The 15,440-nt window shown below is 33.1% G+C and overlaps 1 long non-coding RNA gene across 1 annotated transcript in view; it reads left to right on the top strand.

Annotated features, from left to right (window-relative positions):
* The window catches only part of LOC106109747, a 15,684-nt gene extending 2,039 nt beyond the window's left edge, over nt 1-13,645 (top strand). The window contains exons 2-4 of the long non-coding RNA XR_001226029.1: nt 10,032-10,080; nt 13,331-13,454; nt 13,546-13,645. This is a non-coding gene — a long non-coding RNA (uncharacterized LOC106109747). The remainder of the gene's footprint in view (nt 1-10,031; nt 10,081-13,330; nt 13,455-13,545) is intronic.
* Nucleotides 13,646-15,440: the final 1,795 nt, after the last annotated feature.

Here is a 15,440-nt window from a genome sequence, read left to right as displayed (position 1 = left end):
AGCACGTATTACTGCGCAATAGGTACATAAGCCGGTGACATTTTACTAAATTAACGTCAATATGTACTTGGACTAATGGCCGGTGTCCTAGCTACCTGTTAACATTCATTAGTCCTTGTGGTTCGATAACTTAATGCGTTTACGAACTACGTAAATTTTTCTCCGTTTAAATATAGCTCAGTCTAACACTAATGAATCACTAGGTAATGTTAAAATAAACTTAAAATTCAGAAACCCAGCATAAAAATTTTGCTTGGCAGTTTAGTAACACGTGGCTCTACTCTGAAAAATAGAACGAAATGGACTCGACTATACGTTTTGCTAATCTACTTGACTAAAATTTCGATGTTCAGTTGTTTTTAGTTATTACTCAGTACTCGACTAAATTATTAGCCTAACAAACTAGTTACAACTGTTATTATTTTGTTAAAAATGCGAAAACATAGATAGAATGCGTAATGATTGTAAAGTAGTTTCAAATCGTTAATTGGACATCAAAACCAGTGAATTTATGTCAGGTTAAAACTACAGTTTTTTGGATTCTAAAGTCAATATACAAACTAGTAGAAAAAAAAATTAATAAATCATTTAAATTGAAGACTGACAGATAATCGAGCGGTAGCGATTAAGCAAGTTCTTTATTAGGCATCTTTTAATGCAAACAACAAAATAAAATTTTACGATCCAAGTCATCCGCCGTTAAAGAAAATAACTTCGCGTTCGGTTCCCAGTTTGGTAACGATATAAATTAACAGTGCATGTGAGAGGCAAGAGCGGAGTTTTAAATAATTAAAAACAAGTTCCTTTAGTTACAAAGTGCAGGATAAATGCATTATTTGTTGTCGGAAGTTAAAAACTATGAATTTTAAATGACAGGATCTGTCAAACCCGCATTCCGAATAAAATAGATACTAAACTGTTTTTGCTTGTTTGTTCATTTTGTAAGTAAATGGCATAAACATTTTATATGATTGGCATCTTTACCTAACTCTTGTGAAAAGTAGCAGAATTTATTTAGCTTAGTCCATTCCTCTATAGTCAAAGTTTAAAATAAAGGGCGGGAGGTTTCGCGGGATTGACATCACACAAGGTATGAAGTCATTACTCAGATAAAAGATTACGCCCATTCGAGAGGATACGTCATTCACTGATGCGTACTGGCCGCAAAACGGATGAAGATTTTTTTTTAAATTCCGATTCAGCAAATGGCAAAGAGAATAGATTATGTGATTGCCAGGACTTTATATTATAAATAACAATTTATTGGATTAAAATAATTATAAATTACTACTTTAAATTAAATGTTTTAATAGTTTTTGTTATTACCAATTATGGCTTTCTTGAATTATAATTGTAACATCATTAGATTGACTTTAGCTTTCAAACGGCTAAAAATTAGGAGTTAAGGCTTCGCATGAAAATTATTTCAAGAGAAACTGAAATTACGGTAGTAAAAAGTATAATTTGGGAATTTACGATTGGGAAAACCTTATACAGTAAAATTGTCAAAGGAGTGTTGTTATCGATTTTGTCGTCAACCCTACAGTTATCCATGTGTTCGTTATATACCTTTGTGTGCGTCGGAGGGTCGAGGTACGAGGGTGGGTCTCAAACTATTCTCTATACGTATAAAATGGGTACGTATATAAATTATATGTCGTTCACCCCATCAATGGGAATTTACCCTTCGATTTTACATCATTCCCCGATCGGAACTAGTCGGTCAAAGTTTTTATTTGCCTTATCAATATCTTAAATCCACCCGAGTGGTCTACAATATGTCGGCTTCTTGATCGATTTCTACTTTTTTTTATAAAAATGTATGACCCGCAATAAGGAAAAACATTCCAAACTCCAATTTAAAATTAATAAAAATCAAACACATTATTACTAATTAAGATTGATCCTCGAACATTGTCATCGCCCATTTTTTTAAAAAAAGAACGTTTGACATTCCAAATTCAAATTCACCGCAGATGAATGCAGCTGACAAGTTTTTTCGTCCATAAACGTCATTTATTTTTTATTTTTAATCTGCCTCCAGCACAGACAATATAAACATTATGTCCCATCGAAAGTATAATTAATTAATGATGATCCGAAGTCATTCATATTTCAACAGAACAGATAAAGAAATCTGTTATCGGGTCCATGTTAATTTATTGTAGCGACGCGTTATTAATAATTTCGACGGCTCAAACTTTTTTATCGTTTGATTGACAGTATAATAGTAGTTAGTGCCTCTGTCGACATTAATAGCGTTAAAGTGTAAGACATTTAAGCCTTTGTGATCTTTACAAATGTCACAACTTGTTATCTATAGTCCGACGAACGGAGCAAAAACGTCCAACGGCATTTTGACGCTCTTCGTTCAATTTTTTTACTCATCTCGTTTACTAACTCAATAACAAGTAACAAAACTGGATCGAGTAATATGAGTAGTTAGCTTGTGAAAATGTCAATAAAGTCACTCACACCGTCGCTGTTTGTTTTTAAAGTTTTTTACTATTCCGAAGAATTAATTTAAATCAATTAACTAACGATTGTCTTAATAAATTGTTTGAAATTAACTATTGAATACTAAAGGAGCGACTGTTTTATTATAATAAGAGTTATTCTAATAAGAATTTAAGCTTTAATCAGATTAAAAATATGAAAGAAATAGGTTGAAAATGTAAAAAGTGATGGAAGTTTTATTGGAGACAGTTCACTGTAATAATAAAGGTAAGTGTTTACGACTTAAAAATATGCAGTCAAGTTATGTAAGAATGACTTACCACTTTCTGTCGACAAAGTTTCATTTCAGTTTCGGTTACAGCGGCGCGAAATATTTATTTTTAAACACATCGAACGCAAAGAAACTAAAAACAAAGATTCGAAGTATCTGGCTGCAGCGAAATAAGATGATAAAAGAAAGAAAAAATTCTAAAGTCAAATTCAAATTTGGAATTCGGAGACGCGCTCCCGAAGGAAATTCGAGAAAATCGTCGTCTCCAGACGGCGAACGGTGAGCGAATGTCCCGCTCAAACCGCGCTACAATTTCCTCAGCGAAAACCAAATCGACTGCGCCGTATAAGCATAGGGAAGGGTGGTTTTTCCTTCGAATTTCATAAGTATCTACCTTTCTTTATATCCAAGCGCAAGAACTACGCTCACCCCTTGAGAATACCTCGTGAGACTCGATCACGGAATCACAATGCAGTAGTAACAAACGACTGCATAGCTACATTCCAAAATCGATTCTACGCCCTTCGAAATAGAAATACAAATCGTATCAAAATAACAGAACATTGTGTCCTTTTAACTTTTTAAATTTGTCTAGTAAGGCAACGGTAACATAGATAAAATGTATTGGGTGGTGAACAGAAATATATTTATGTATGTAGATTCGTGTAGGTTCACAAGTAAGATACGACGTGGGCTTCGTTCCATACGACTATAGGCTCTTATTTTTATGTTAGTACAAAACAGCTCACTTCGTAGAAATTCCACGGCCAAGTGTGTTACATATAATACAATTGGAGTGTCTGTTTGTCTGTCTGACCGTAAGCCGCATTTGTCGGGTAATCTCCGAAACGGCAGGGCCGATTACGACCGGACATTCACTAAAGGGTAGCTGATAAAGACATATTAGGTATATTAGGCTACTTTTTATCTTAATATTGCGCGGACGAAGTCGCGTGCAATAGCTAATATGACATAAAATGTGTCATTGTATTGAATAAATGTCAGGTTTCCTTTTATATACGTCCTTTATTCATCGATTTCCACGAATTGATAAAATAACGTGTAATGAAATTATGAAGGCATCAGTGCGTCTAATATGCGTGAAAATAATAATCCACGTGTTAATTTTAACGCCTAAAGGTGACCATTCGTGTGCACACTTGCACGCATAAATAACTTTTACGACTGAACGATGATGGCGATATGAAAATTAGCTTCAAAGCGACACCTAAATTAAAAAGGTCTTGACCGAATTTAAGCTTCGCCTACCCCGATTAGAGGGCGACAATCTTAAATAAACGTGAAATTATACAAGCAACAAGTCTCATTCATTCATGTAAGGGAGAAAGCGATTCAATTAGAAAGGGAAGGGAAGGAATTTAAAAAGTGAACGCCCGGAAAGTTAGGCGGGAAAGCTCCGTGCTAATAACCTGTTGCTTCCGCAGCTAAATTAAATATGAGTGCGAGATGCGAACACAAAACAATCGGCTATCGATAAAAAATCTCTTCTTAGAGTATAAATACACCCTCTGAACTATTTCTCAATTTCATCTTTTATATTGGATCTGCATAAAACAAGTCTCAAGATTGAACACATTTATCATTTCACAATTTATAAGCTCGACTCTGCCACCCTACGGGAACGTTTTGGAGTACTATCGTGAAATATCGATAAAGCAAAACGCTGACGTAGCAGACACCCCTACGCCTATTCCTTGGCAAAGAGAGCGAATGAAACCGCATAATATAGATACCGTGAAACAGAAAGAGAAAAACGCAAAGACCGCGACGAGATAAGTGCTCTAATTTATACTCAAATTGCGAACGTCGTCACGAGAACCATGTGCTAAATAACCTCTTCATATTTAAAATGTCTTACGTTTGATATTTTTTATATTCAATTTTGCACTTTATCTCGTTAACAATTAAGCCTTAATTAATAAATATTTTATTTTAAGTTAAATTACCTTACAAATTTTCATTTTAGAGACCGAAACGTGGTGTTGGTTGGATGAATTATATCAATTTGAGTCGTGTGCGTTTTGCATAAGGTTGTTTTTCAGTTGAGATTAAAGTTTGCAAATTAATACATCAGATTTTAAAAGAAAGCCCGTGCATACTAACTAGGGCTGTGTCAAGGTTAAATTGGTGAAGGTATTATATTAGCGAGTCGGTTACTGGGTTAACTGAGACTTTAAGGGGTGGCTTTATGCAATTTGCAGTTAAGAAAAGATCTTCTATAACATTTCTTTATTCGTTGAGTTCGTTTCTTCAGAAGTAATTGACATTTGGTTATTCTTTGAATGTTTAACAAAGTTTAAGATTTCGATTGGAACAAAACAGATTGTTGCAAAGATTTAATGCTGTTTAGTACTTTTAATGCTTGATTTCCTTATTTAGGAATTACTTTTACTGCTTAATAAAAGTTTTTCGGAGGTTTTTTTACGTAAACTTTTGTTAGAAGTGTAATTGGTTAAGATTTTCTTCATTATTATTACAGTTTTGAATACTTTGGTTTGATTCTAAAAGGGTTGTACTCATTATAAATAAATTATTTTGTTTATCAACGTCTTAGCAGCGTTTTTACTTTAACATAGTTAAATGTTTAACTGAATATTCACGTAACTAATATCATAAAGGTAGTTATTCAAAAGTTATATAAGATCGTTAGGGAAGTTATTCTTGAGTGGCTCATTTCAAACTAGAGTCAACTAAAGCCTCGTAGTTAGCATCGACTCGCATTATCCTCTGCTATTTCAGCGAACAGTAAATAATAATAATTCTGTATCCACATATCCGTGGCTGCATATTGTCGCCTAACAAGCAACCCTTGAGAGGTCGATGGGGGAACACTACGTCTGCGCTCCACGAGTAGAAGAGAGTATGTGTAATTTGAATATTGTGAAAAAGATTTTTCACAAAAAGGTTTTATTTCTCATGTAATTTGAAGTTAATTATGTGCATTAAAGGATTAATAAAAACCTTGAAAACGTAAGCTAAAAAGAAAAATCATTTTATCATTTTTACCTCTACATTGTCTAGGTTTTATATATAATCTATGGTTTCCAAAACAAAGATTCCGGTAACGTATAAAAAAAATCTAAGTTTAAGGTAATTATTAATTATAGGTAAAAAGCGTTTAAAAATTCAAATTGAAATGTTAGCAACAACCCTATAATATTCTCCAAGTCGTTGATTAACAACCTAGCATGCTAGATAACATCAACATATCAACAATGTTGAAGGGAATTTGCATTTGCAACTTTACGAAGGCGGACCGTGTTGCCTGTCAAAACGAATGGGAAATATGCGAGAAAGAGTGACTGGATAACAAGCACACACACATACACTACACGTGGGGTCGAGGCGGCCATCTTGAAAACCATTCACTATCGGAAAATTTAGTTTGCCTCAAAAGGAATTGGAAATAAATAAAATTGAGACGGCTCGTGCGGAAGGTAACTCGAATGGACGACGTTAGTTATCGAATAAATGGCTGGACGTACGAAAGCGAATTGCAGAAAATTTTGTAGTTCATAAATATTCAGCAGCTATACGAACTAATTGAGATTTTTTTTACTACTATTGATTCTAGATATTGTTTGAAACAGAGTTAAGATAGCAATGCAATTTAAAGGCAGTAATAATGTTATAATTAATTAAAAAAAGAGAACAATTATAACAAAAGAAAATCGAAAAACAATTGAACCTAATGTTACATTTACTATGAATTGGTACTACCATACAAATAATGTCACGGAATCATTTTTATTCTATTCATCTACAATCCATAAATCAAGCATAATGTTTTAAAATAATAAAATTAATAGCTAGGGTCATATTACAGTTTCAGCATTAGCCCTGCTTTAAAGATTTGCCAAAAAATTCAACAACCGATAAAATTCCAACCGAGTCTAGGCAAAGAAAGTCATTTGTTAGTCGATTTAGCATCGCGCTTATTTTCGGCTATCCGACTAGAGGGACCAAAAACGAGTAGCGACTGAAACAAATACCTCGTATTCTTATAAATAGTGATGTACGGAATGTATCGATGTTTTAATAACAGTTCTCAAAAAACAATCTAGCAGAATTTTAAGTTTTTAATAATTACTGAAAAAGATCGAATAAATCATACTAATATTATAAATGCGAAAGTTTAGATGGATGGATGAATGTTTGTTAGAGTTTGTATCCTAAACGGTTAAATGGATCTCGATGAAATTTGCCATAGATGTAAAATTGGATAGTCTGGAAGAACACATAGGGTACTTGCATTTGGTTTTGTTTTTAATTCAGCGGGGACGGAGTCGCGGGCGAAACTAGTACTTTAATAAATTAATTCTATACAAATTGATAGGTTTCATTTATAAAGAAAACAACTGTAAATCCTAGACCGTAACAGAAAATAGCGATCAGTAAACACGATAAAAAGTGTATCTACAATAAGAACGGTATAAAGATATGAATTTTATGATTTGCATTACACCTTTTCTATGTTAATTAACTTGAATAATTATAACTGTGGTGTGAAATAATAACTTACAAAGTCGTGATGATAACTGGCCATTAGAAATTTTGCATCGTTTTTTCTTAATTGCACACTTGTAAGTTTTATAACACGTTGAAAAAAGTACTAAATAATAACTCTTTTTCGCACGCGACTTAATACGAGTGGAACTACAAAAATATAGCCTATGTGTTCCAGGCTAAACTCGACATCTATGCCACATTTCATCAAAGAGAAACTCTTACAAACATCCATCCATCCAAACTTTCGCATTTATAATATTAGTAAGCTCATGGTAATTTATAGTAACTACGTATAAACAAAATAGTCTAAAAAGTAAGAGAAAGCTATTTATTTTAATTTTTTAGACATATAATTGGTTTATGTTTTTTTTTTCATATTTTTAATAGTTTATCGATAACTTATAGTGACGTGAAAACCATCACTATAAGTTAACGTACAAGGAAGCGAATCGCGTCGAAGCGAAGAATTTCAGGGGCACTATAAATGTGTACAGTTTTGTTCCTGACGTCTCTCCATCAATTACGACTTTCGTAAAGCAACACTCCAGCATAGCCCATTTGTTTTTATTTATGGCCCGACTTACTGGCGATAGGGTTTGCCCCGACTCATGCGTACAGACCGATTTGTTTATAGTATATGATTGAAAGTTATGAAATATAGATTTACTTACAGATGTAATGCCAAGTGCTATTATTTCTAGCTAGCTGTTGCCCGCAACTTCGTCCACGCAATATTAAGACTAAAAGTAGTGTACTCGTATAATATGCCCGTCTATGTCAGTTACCCTTCAGTAAAGTTCGGTCGAAATCGGCCTAGCCGTTTCGGAGATTACCCGGAACATAAGCTTGCGGACAGACAGACAGTCAGACAAAACATTTTTAAATCATCAGTTTTATCTGAACAGTCGGATATTTAGATAATCAAAACTGGATGCTGTTCATTTCTCAGTTTTGCGTACACACGTTAAATTTATCTGAAAGATCTAACTGTTCAGATAAAACTAAGCGGATGTGGCGATGTATCTGGCATGCAGAAACACCGACGGCGCATGTCAGAGAGGAGGAAGAAAAGAAATGTCATTATGATAGTAAACTAGATCGAGGACGAATATATGTAAATAAAGAATTATTACTATACGAGTCTTTAGTGGTGACCCCGACGTGATCTGAACACGCAACCTTCTGAAGATAATTCAGGCTATGCGGTGCAAAGAGATAGTAGAAGCTCCAATTCTCATATGTCTCGCTCATCGTCTGGTAAAGGTTGGTATTATACTAAATTCGGGCGAAAAGCCAATCGGTACAGCATTCCAGGCAGTTCCAAAGTATCTAGTGAGCATTCCTTTAGTGGGCTTTATAAAAAACCATAGTACAAATAATTTCAAAACGTATCTAAATCTTCGTATATCAATTATCAAGTAAATATTTAATTTGTTACATGTCAACCAAGCCAATAAGAAAACGTGAAACATTATTGTAACGGCATACAAGAAAAATATATCCGTCGGCTTTCACTGCCATAACAAATGTAATTAAATACAGCTGTTTCAAAATTAATAGTGCAAATAAGAGAGGCAATATTAGTAACAATATTTCGTCCGTGGAAACTTAGCCTAGTAACTTAACCTATAATTCGTATAAAATATCTGCTTATTTCTTCGCTTGTCAAATTCGTAGCTAAAAATTCGGAATCAAGATATGATGTTACCATTTTCTTTATCAAAGACACACACACATACAAAATAACAAGGTTTTCTCATCGCATAATAAATACCACACTTGCGCAATTGAATTTTTATTATCACTTCATTTTCGACTTTATACCAATGTTATAGATATCATATTCAAACAACTTAAACTTTGATAAGTACATTCAGTGAAAAAAGTGACTTTATTTTGATAAACATTAAAAAAGCATTTTTATTGCTTATTTTATCGCACATAGGCCCATTTCTGGTTTAAAGTAAATCCTGTACGATATTCGTGTTTAAGCAAAATCCAACCTTAGATCACAAGAATAGAGTTTAAATTCTAGTGGATGGGAAAGATTGAAGGTATCGCGTGGGTGAGCACGCGTGGCAACAATAGTGTCCGAAAGGGGTTGTTAGTTTTCGGTACACTGCGCACCAGTTCTGCGCAATCACAAGATGGCGTCGTATAGCCACGCGCCATTATCTCACATTTCACGTATTAAGTTAGTTTATATCGAAAATGTCTAAAGAAATGAAAAAAAAATTAGAAGTGTAAGTTTTAAGCTTAATTTTCAAAATAAAAAGTAAGCATAAATCATGGAATTGTGAGAAATTTTGTGTTTTATTTATGTGTTGTTTGTGTTCGCATTTATTAGTGTGACATAGATTCGTCAAAATAATATTTGAATATTATATTTGCATATATATACAGATTAGTTCTGTTCAGGCTTAATATCTAGTGATTTTGAACCGAGACTTTGTATTATAAAGTCTTTGTTGTGTAAATAATTTGTTCTTCTATACTAATATTAAGGGGAAAGATTTGTATTTTTGTATATTTTGACACAACTCAAAAACTAAAAGGCCGATTTGAAAAATTCTTTCACCATTAAAAAGCTACGTTACCACTAAATAACATAGGCTACATTTTTTTGCTATTTCTTAATATCCCGTGAATAAAGCAAGCAATAACTTAACAAATATATTTCTAACTTAGAATGAATAAGTGTTCATTTATCTCCCAGTTAGCATTAAAATAGTGGGTTTTCACTTGTTTTACATATATTTTCGTTTTGTTACAGATATTGCCACAAAAGCTGCTGGGAAAATTTGACGACAGAAACAGAAGAAGTGAATTATTAATTAAATATTTTGAATTGAATAAAAGAGTTTTGTATTTTTTTTAATAAATGTTACGTTTAGTTTACACAAATTATTACTAATACTTTGCACCTGCTAAAATTGAGTTCACAGCATCTTGAAAAGAAATCACAATTCAAAGTATTATCAAAGAATAACCGCATGCAAATCATTTTAACAATAGTATTGTTATATTATTTATTAAATTACAACTTGTATTGTTACATTTAAATATAACACGCACTTCAGTTCCCAAGGCGTATTGTGTTTGGTCGAGTCATCCTTGATAATAATAAAGTAACCCTTTCATTGTTACGCAATCTTTGAACCCTTGTATGGAATGTTGGAAGGGAATTCGTAAAGATATATGAAGTTACTAGCTTCGCCCGCGAATTAATAAAAACAAAAGTGAGTAGCCTATGTGTTCTTCCAGACTATCCTCTAGGTATGCCAAATTTCATCGAAATCCGTTCATCTGTTTAGGCTACAAATTCTAACAAACATCCATCCATCCTTGTAAACTTTTGCATTCATAATCTTAAAGTATACTTCTAAAGTATTATTATGCATCACAAAATCTTACTATTAATATTATTAAAGCGAAAGTCTAGATGGATGTTTGTTACAGTTTGTAGCCTTAACGGCTGAACGGATCTCGATGATATTTGACATAGATGTAGAGGATAGTCTGGAAGAACACATAGGCTACTTACTTTTTTATTTGGAGTCGCGTGCGAAAACTAATATTTAAATAAAACAGTAGCTAATTTATATTAGCTGTAAATAATTTATATTGTGCATACCTTTTTTTAATAAAATAAATACTTTATTATTTAAATATAAACAATATGTTAATATTCTCTTGAAATGAATGATTTTAGATTATGTCTTAATTATTTCTGTCTAACTAATAATTGTTCATTAATTTAATTACACTTAATTGATACATACCTGTATAACAATTTAATTTTTAACTTTTTTTTACTATTTATTTCATTTATTAAATACAAACATGCTTTTTTTTTTCAAAGATTAAAACTAGGACCTACCTATTATTTTTTGCCTCATCCTTTTATGATAATTTATACAAAAGTAAAGAAAAAAACTACGTTAAAATTAAATTCACGTGTACTACAACACCTTTACAAAAAAAAAACACTTTTTCCATCTGGCAACTCGGAAATTATTAATACTCTGTGGTGAAAAAAAAACCGAAACGGCCGAGCCCTCCACTTTCGATCTCGATCGAGTTTTTTCCCGCTTCCTGAACTTTACATCTGTGCGACAAAAAATGACAAACACTACGCGACCATATTCTAATTATTCATATGCGTTACCGGCAAATAGTGAACTTCGCTAGTATGTAATTTCCTAGGCTAATCGAAAAGAGTTGACGAATTGCATATCAAATGTAGTTTAATAACTAACATATTATTACTCGATTTTAAAACTTTCACAAAATCAAATCTTAATATTACAAATTATAAAAATGTAATACCTTATAATGTAAATGAGTTCGTTCGATATGCGACTTGTAGAGCCGAAGTCTGCCTGGGCAAATTACAAACTGGCAGAGTGTATAATTTCCCGGTGACATATACAACGGACTTTAACACGGTAAAAAATAAAGGGTTAACTTTTTGCTCTATTGAAAACGAACACTTTTATATTATGCAAATGTCTTACATTTGCATATTGGTTTTTTAAAGTAAAGAATCACGCACATCTGTCGTTAGTTCCGTTTCCTATTTTTTTTATTTTATAAATAGATAGGCTTAGGAACAACCAGTTACCGTTTTATGCTACTACACTAGCTATCGCCAGCTACTTCATTCGCGCGGAATTAAAATAAAACCTGCGCATGCAGACATTAATCTCTGTGCTGGATTTATTCCGATTTTGTAACTTACGTCATATCAACCATCTAAACTATTGCAGAATATTAGTAATATTAATAAAAAAATAATTTATGTCAATTTGGTCGAATCTATTATAGTCAATTATTTTAAACATCCAAAACAACATTATGTAACATGCCATAAACAGTTGGGGACAGCAGATTAAAAAGCTATTAAAAAAACCTTAAGGGCTTTTCAATTTTTTATTACAAAGATTAATATTTGTATTTTATTATACTTGAATTAATATTAAAAATCAACTTAATAACTAACAATCCTATCGTAAAACAGTATAATTCTTGTTCAGTGGTAATTAGTAAGGCATAAAACTAGGGCTGCCACCTTCGGGGCATGCATTTACTTTAGGGGCTTAACATCGCTGGGTTCTTCACTAATTCTTTAATGCCATTGGAAAATAGGTCATTCAATGTTAAGGTTTTTCTTCGTCTCTTTGGTAGTTGCCATTAGTATTCGTGAGTTTACTCCAAGTTAGCAGCCCTACATAAAACGTAAGATGCGTAACTAACCACGGTACCTAAGACAGGCCGGTTAATAAAGGTAATAAACCACATTAATTCCTTTTACAATGTCTGTACAGTATGTGATCCTGGTACCTCTAGTCTATTAGAAGTGTATAAATAGGAGATGAAGAATGAAGATGATGAATATGATGAATATGATGAAGATGAAGAATGAAGAATGAAGATGAAATAGGAGGTGAAGACATACAATATATATGTCTTCACCTTCCTATATTAGTGTCCTAGTTTCTATGTCTCTCATCAGAATGATGTAGCTTCCATATATATTATGAGGTCCTGGTACTTCAGTCGAGTGGGCTATTGGCAGTGGACGTTGTTAATTAATTTCTTAAGAGCATGTGATCTTTTTTTCTTCAATTTAGGGTTGAGATTAAAATTATGGTTTGATTGTATCAAATACTTTAAGAGCGAGCGCACACCATTGACAAAATCATCGCACAACAGTTGTGCGATTGTCGATTTTGCAGCCAATTCAATTTAGTTGCACGACTAAAAATCGAGTAGTGTGCGCACCTCCATGTCATTGGTATCAAAACAAGAGTAAACAGTTGTGCGATAGTTTTGTCAATTACGCTCTAATAAGGAGTAATTCAGTAAACTAAGATGTCATATTCATAGACTAGTTTATGGTTGAGTTTCGAAAGATAATCTGTATCGCATAATACCGGACGCCGGTTAAATTCTTAGAATTCCTGTCTTTGATAGTTTTATGATTATGGATAAAGCGATACGATAATTTATCTAAAACCTTATTATATGACAATCGGCGCGCGCTTTCTGACACCTTATTGCCTATTACAGATGGAGATAATGGTAATTTATTGGGACGACAGTGATTATGTGTTGCAACAGAACCGTCGAAATTTCACAATTATTATGAATTTAACACAAGATTTGTAATAGAACAATTATTATAATCAGCCAGGTAATTCAGATAAGTTTAGTTTATTTGATAGTAATCTTACTGTATATGTTTTTGATTACAATAATGACCTAATTTATTTTTATAATAAAAGGGGGCAAACGAGTGGCTAGATCACCGAGATTGTCAACGACGCCCATGGACATCCGCAACACTAAAGGAACTACAGATGCGTTGCCGGCCTTTGAGAAAATGATAAGCTCGCTTCTTGAAGGACCCTAAATCGTATTGGTTTGGAAATACCGCCGATTAAAAAAAAATTACAAATTGTAAATAAATTATTCTTATTTTGTTTGCATTTTTATTACTAAACGAACCTATTCTGGTGGTACTCTCCTATTGTGAATTACCCTAGGTTCTGTTTACAGTATTGAACTTAGGACTGGCGAGTACACGCTCGCCTCACTGTACCAATGGGGTCAGCATTAACATAGAGATGGATGGGATATTGAACGCCCCATCATGCGGTTAGATTGTCAACTCCCCGCAGCGCTACCTCTTTTCGAGGTACAATCAGCAACATAATTGTCAACAATTCTTTTTGTTACATGTTTTAGTATGAACATTGTTTATTTATTTATCATTAAATTTTACATGTGTTACATAAAGAAGACTATATTTATAAGTTAGATATGTAATGGTGCAAATAATAGTTCACTTTCTTATTGGAATTATTTTTTTTCTGATAAAAAATTAATTCATCTTGAGTATCTATGCGACATCTTGTAAACAATTCACTTTAAAATCTAAGGTTACGTTCCTAAAAAGTACTTTTCTTATGTAAATAATATTTTAATAACTTGAAAAAACTAGTGAAATTCGTCATTTAAATAGACTGACGAAAGCATAATCTCATGAGGTCTAATAAAACATGTTACTGCTTCATCATTTCCCCTGCCTTATCCTACTCCCGTAGGGTCCGCGCACCAGGTTTTCGTCCTCCAAATAACTCTGTTATCCGTCATCTCAGTCATCACTCCCTTCTTGATCATGTCTCCTTTCATACAATCCATCCATCTCTTTCTAGGTCTACCTCTACCGGTGTACCACACTCATAACTAACGTCCTTGTTACATGCGATTCATCCCTTCTCATAACATGCCCATACCACGCTAACCTTTTACTCCTTATTTTCTGAACCACTAGGGCTACTGTCAAACTTCATCTAACGTGTTAAAAAACATAAAACATGTTACTGTTTATGTTCTATAAAGTATAGGTAAAGTTCTAGGTTTAAAGTCCGTCACTTGTGTGTCGCAGTGTACTATCAACATTATGTAAATGCAGAAGTAAAGGTACATGCACATTGTGATTGAACATGCACGCCGCTGCCGGTAAACGGGATTCTTATAAGAAAATCAATTGAGCTGTTTTCCTGCCGCCGACTCATCGCCTTTTATTTATTTAAAAACTAGCTTTCCGCGACTACGTCCGCGTGGAATTAAACAAAAGTAAGTATGTGATATTGGGATATCTGGGGAATCTGGGGGAGTCTGGGGACTATCCTCTACATCTATGCCAAATTTCATCGAGATCCGTTTAATAGTTTAGGCTACAAACTCTAACATACATCAATTAACTTTCGCAATTATAATATTAGTGAGTTGGCAACTACACCATTGAGTCCATAACATGAGTTACTTTATACTTCGTGTTAGATTTCTAGTTAGTTAGTTTACATTCAAAGTTCTATTTTAACTGTTTATTTCGGCTGTTGATCAAAATTCGACCATAGGTTAACCAAACATTTATTAATAATAAAAAGTATTATGATTAGAGGCACTAATTACAGTTGAAATTTTGTAAAAAAATATTTTATAAGCCTGGTTTAATCAAACGTTTTAAATGGTAAGTTTCTAATACTAGGTTAAATTGTTTATGCGAATTGACAATAATTTAATAATTTGATGACAATTTGTAGTTTATTGTTAGATTGGATAAAAAACAGTAAGAGAAAAACAGCACAGTAGCGACATCTTTGATAGGGGT

This window comes from Papilio polytes, unplaced genomic scaffold (assembly GCF_000836215.1).
Source record: "Papilio polytes unplaced genomic scaffold, Ppol_1.0 DF821067.1, whole genome shotgun sequence".
NCBI lineage: Eukaryota > Metazoa > Arthropoda > Insecta > Lepidoptera > Papilionidae > Papilio > Papilio polytes.
The sequence above is the reverse complement of the archived record's forward strand: the minus strand, read 5'-3'. Positions and strand labels throughout refer to the sequence as shown.